General features: G+C 42.3%; 1 non-coding gene across 1 annotated transcript; it reads right to left on the bottom strand.

The window, feature by feature from the left end:
• Positions 1-5,262: 5,262 nt before the first annotated feature.
• Positions 5,263-5,335, bottom strand: Trnaa-agc (transfer RNA alanine (anticodon AGC)). Its single transcript has one exon. It is a non-coding gene; the product is annotated as a tRNA-Ala (tRNA).
• Between the last annotated feature and the right edge of the window lie 285 nt (positions 5,336-5,620).

The raw sequence follows: 5,620 nt of genomic DNA on the forward strand, positions 1-5,620 counted from the left end.
GAGGAATGGAGAGGGAGAGAGCGCTGAGAGTATTAGAAATCTGATTTCCCCAAAGTGGACACCTGGAAAATCCTGTGCCATATTGGCTATTGCTTCTTAAAGATGATATAATGGAGCTGGAGAAGATCCAGGATGGGGCAGCTGAATTCATTAAAGAGTTGGAATGATTTAAAAAAAACACTTTTATTTTCAGATTATAAAAGAAAGACATATTTACTAGAGAACATTTGAAGAATGTTCAAGGTGAAAAGAAAAAAATACATACATTGTCCTACTACCCAGAAGTCCTAGTGTTGAACATTTTTGTTATATTTCCATTTAGTCTTTTTTCTATGTACACAAACATAAATTGTTGTCATAGATATGTGCATATGCTGTGGGCATGTGTGTGTCACACACACACACACATACACAATTTTGTATCTTATTTGGTACATATTTTATATTCTATTGGATATTTGTTTTCCCATCATTAAATGTCTTTGTAACATTGTAATGACTGCATAAGTTAGCAGTAGGTGGGTCGACAAAAATGTATTTGACTACTTCTATATTATTTATATTTAGTTTATATTTAATTTTGTAGATATTTACCTTTATAATTAATACTACAATGAAATGTTTTCTACTCAAATCCTCTTGAAAATTTTTGATTATTTCCTTAGAATCTAAGCTAAGCAGAATTACAGGGTCAATGTTTTGAACATTTTTTATATTCTTGCCAGACTGTACGGAGACATTTGAAGTGAATCTAGGGGTCTAGGACTTGTCAGTATAAAATCTAATGCTGAATGAAGACTGGGTAGAGCCTATTAAACAAACCAATTAAACAAACGTTAATTGGTCAAATGAAACTATACTAACCACATCCTGAAATAGTAAAAATGCACAGCAATTTCTGGAACTCAATGAGGAATTTTGGAGCTACCTTCCAAGGCAATATTTTGTCCAGCAGAGAGGGGATCTGTGTGCTTCAGTGTGATGAGCAATGTGTTCATCCATGAGCAAAACAGAATGTACCCAAAAATGTTGCAGAGTCAACTGAGTCAACATTCTCGGCAACATTCTCTTATGTTGAAATAAGAAAACAGTATTTAAAGGTGAAATATTATAAAAGCTGCATATCAAGCAGTGAGTATAAGTTAGCAGTTGAAATATTGCATATGATGAGAAATTAAATGTGTTCACCTTAAAATTTATCCTTGCTGGGTATGGTGGTGCACACCTGCAACCCCAGTGGCTAGGGAAGCTGAGGCAGGAGGATCTCAAGTTCAGAGCCAGCCTCAGCAACTTAGTGAGACCCTAAGCAGCTTAAAGCTCTGTGTCAAAATAAGAAATAAAAAGGGCTGAGGATGTGGACCAGTGGTTAGGTTCCCCTGGGTTCAATCATTGGTACCAAAAAAGAAAAGAAAAGAATAGTAGCCTCTAACTTTTGTGTGTGTGGAGGCCAGCGGTAAAACTGGGGTTCTGGACTAGACAGTCTTTCAGGGGGCCAAAACGTATAGGAAGCCAGGCAAGGGAAGACCTTCTTTCCCATGAAATCAGATAAAATAATCACAGGAGCTAAAGGAAACTCACACTGTCAAGTCAGGCTCTTTGAAGTTACTCAGTTGCAAGGAGGCTTCTACAATTTTTGCCTGAAAATAGACAAGAAAACAGATCTGAATGGTGACTGTTGACCTGTGTTTAGTCCAACTAAGTTTGACGGACAGGTCTTTCTGTGATGAATATTGACTTTCTCTTGCTTGAAACCTCGAAAGGCTTAATATCACCCTCACCTCCCTTGTTGGTGCCTCTATCAGAGACAAAAAGCCCACCTGGGTGGTTGAAGAGATGACATCATCATTAAAGATGACAACCACAAAAAGCTACATGGGCACTTCCAAACGCAAGTGTGGAACCTCAGCTTCCATCTAAGATCAACAGCCTGGCATGGATCAAGTATACAAGGAGTGTGTTGTTAGAACTCGCACTATCTGCTTCAAAACCAGCCAACCAACTAGTGTTTGCTGAGCATCCCCAAGACCCTGGATGAGTGAGTGGGAGCAGGGTGGGGGGATGAGCAGTGGGAAAACCGAGGGCTGTTCTCAGGCACTTAAGAGAGGACTCTGTTGAAACTTGTGTCCTATTGCAGAACTCACTACTTCATTATGCTTCTTGTCTGTGTGCGCCTGATAGAATGTCGGCTCAGCACTGAGGTCTTTCTTCCTAGTCCCTGTGTCTTGAGCCATGTGTGGCACAGAGTTATGAATAGTATCTGTTCAGTATCTACTGAGCTAATGAAAGCAATAGTATGCTCCCCAGTAGAGCTCATCCATTCACACTTGTAAGAACATATTTGTATCTCACTTAAAATGCGCCTCTTTCCAGCCCTGAATATAGGTTAGCTCTTTCAATGAATCTTCTCATATAGATAGTATTATTAGCATTCTAATTTTATAGATGAGGAAACTGAGGCAAAGAGGAGTAGGTAACTTACCTAAGGTCACCCAGCCTGGAAGTGTTGGAGCATTGATTCTTTTTTTAAAAAGAACATAATATATATATATATATATATATATATATATATATATATATATATATATTAATGATAATGATTCTAATTAGGATCCTATTCTTTTGGTTGTACACCATGTAGAGTTATGCTTGTTGTATATTCAAATACAAGGCTAAAAAGTTACGTCCAATTAATTCTGCTGTCCATCCTATTCTCCTCCCCTTCCCTTCACTTCACTTCTATTTGTCTAATTCAATGGACTTCTGTTCTTCCCCTTTCTACCCTCCCTTGTTGTGGATCAGCATCCATGTATTAGAGAAAACATTTAACCTCTATTTTTGGGGGGGATTGGCTTATTTCACTTGGCATGATAGTCTTCAGTTCCATCCATTTACTGGTAAATACCATAATTTCATTCTTATTTATGGCTGAATAACATTCCATTGTGTATATATACCACATTTCCTTTATCATTCATCTGTTGAAGGGCATCTAGACTGGTTTCATAGCATAGCTATTGTGAGTTGAGCTGGTATAAACACTGATGTGGCTGCATCACTATAGTATGCTGATTTTAAGTTCTTTGGGTATAAACCCAGGAGTGGGATAGTGGGGTCAAATAATGGTTCCATTCCAGGTTTTCTCTGGAATCTCCATACTGCTTTCCATAGTGGTTGCACCAATTTGCAGTCCCACCAGTAACGTATGAGTGAACTTTCTCCCCATATCCTCACCAACACTTACTGTTACTTGTAGAAGCATTGATTCTAATACAGACAGTCTGGCTCCTGCATCTGTCCACGCTTGCTGTGGCCCCATTTTCCTTCCAAGGTCCAACATGACGGATCACTATTAAAGGTTCAGGCTGCAGCTGTGGAGTGACATGGAGTGAGCTGGCCAAGTCCTTCTGACTCCTCTACCCAGGACGCTGCTTTGAATGTTTCTTGCAGCCCTGTTGCATTAATAGCATTTCTCAGTGTTGAACTCTCATTATGAGTCAGGGGTGTGTAACTTTCCGTCTTGTAGGGAGGATGAGACACAAACACAAGTGGTTTGGGGGTGGCATGTAGAGAGTAGTTCACTTGGCATGATAGTCTTCAGTTCCATCCATAAAGAAATGTTGTGGGAATTCAGGGCAAAGCGTTGTTGCTTCCCTATGTTGGGTTTAGAGATGTGAGCAGAGCGAAGGGCAGGGGCAATCACCCAGAGGGCCAACTAAGAAGATCCTTCCTTAGTTGCTCTTCAGGGTCCCTCTCAGACACAAAAATTCTTCCTCCCATGGACCAAAAGACATGCCCTTGAGTCCTGCTCTGTCTTCCCTTTCAGCAACCTAAAAATGCCATCCAGCCCTTTGGTTAAGAGACCCTTCCCTGCTGTTTCCATCCCTGTTGTGAGCCCACTGCTGAGCTACTCTGAACCTCTGTTTGCTCATCTGTAAAACAGAAGCTGATAGGATCTAGCTCAGCTTGTGGGAAGGATCACAGGGTCATGTATCTGAAGCTTCACCTGGGGCTATTACTGCTCACTAACCATGCCACTCTGACCTACCCTAGTTAACTGGGTGCTGGTAGTGGTGACAGTCACCATCCCCTGAACTTTTACAGGGCTCCATGGTCCCTTCCATGTGCATGAACTCATTGGAAGTGGCCGCCTGCCCCTGCTGAGGAAAACCACACCGTCTCTTCTTTTCCCAGTCGACATTGTAATCTGATGAGTCATTTTGGGTTAAAATGGCCAGAAGGGCAACTTTGGAGAGAGAAGAAAGTCAGAAGGAAGAGTCTGAGGGGCTGGGGGAAGAAGGCAGGGCAGGGCAGGTGGCCATCACTTCCAGGACCACCTGGCAGGGCCCCCCCCCCCTGCAGTATGGGGAGTTGGAGGAGCTGCTCAGAACGACTGGGCCAAGATGAGGGTCTGAGGACTCATGTGAGCAGGGACGTCTGATGGGAGGGTTCCCAGGGAGTCTCTTCTCGGGGAGACTCAGAAGTCATTTTTTTTTTTTTTTATGAGAAGCAAGTTACATAGCATTTTGCAAAAATCATGGCCTGGAGTGTATTTGCACACACGAATGTATTGTATTAAAAAAAAAATTCATGAAAGCTTTAATCACCTAAACACTAATTAAGTTGTCTGTGGCAGAAAACACGGGATATTAGCTGATTCTGTACCTGGCGACTGTTTTTGTTTTCACATATTAGGCTATCGTCTAGGTAACTCTCATTTCAATTCAGTGGTAATATCTCAGAGATATTTTCTATGCACAAATATTTTATGGAGCACCTACTGCATGCAAGAGTAGAGGCCTTGAGATCCAGGTTATACGTCTGGCTTTACCACTTAGTAACTGTGTGACCCCAGACAGTCTTCTTCTGCCTCAGTTTGCTCATCTGCGAGTCGGGTATTATGATGGTATCTACCTTATAGGGTCATTATGAGCATTAAATGGGGTACTATGAGTAATGTGTTCAGAACGGTGTCTGCACATGGCACATGCTCCATACAGGTCTGTCATTGTTATATGCTGGACACTGGCGAGGAGCTGAGGATAGACTTCACATGGGATGGACAAGGCCCCTGTTCCTAGAGCCTGCGGTGCAGCAGATGCCAGTCATCCAGCCAGTTGTCAATTCAGTGAGAAAGGGTAGCCACGGTGCGGTGCGTGGGAGTTACTGCAGGCTTCTGTAGACATACATGCTCCATATTTTCTCTTCCTTCTTTTTTTTATATTTATTTTTTTTAGTTTTAGGTGGACACAATATTTTATACTTATGTGGTGCTGAGGATCGAACCCAGGGCCTCATGCATGCTAGGCAAGTGCTCTACCACTGAGCCACAACCCCAGCCCCTCTCTTCCTTCTTAATGGGCTGATTTGTTTAGCCTCATAGATCCCCAGAATTGAAAGGGGCTTTCAAAGGTCACTTGTCCATTTCAGTGACCCAACTAAAACCCACCCCTAAAAGCCATTGTGGTCACTTCCTTCTCTCGCTCCATTACTACAGCAGAAGCTACAGTCCCCCACAGTCTGGGGTGGCCTGCTCTCAGAGCCCGCCGGAGGATGTTCTCCAAACTCATCTTTAGGAATGGAGCTGTTTCGTGTCCCCCTGGGACCCGACATCTTGGTTACT

Source organism: Ictidomys tridecemlineatus, chromosome 10 (assembly GCF_052094955.1).
Source record: "Ictidomys tridecemlineatus isolate mIctTri1 chromosome 10, mIctTri1.hap1, whole genome shotgun sequence".
Taxonomy (NCBI): domain Eukaryota; kingdom Metazoa; phylum Chordata; class Mammalia; order Rodentia; family Sciuridae; genus Ictidomys; species Ictidomys tridecemlineatus.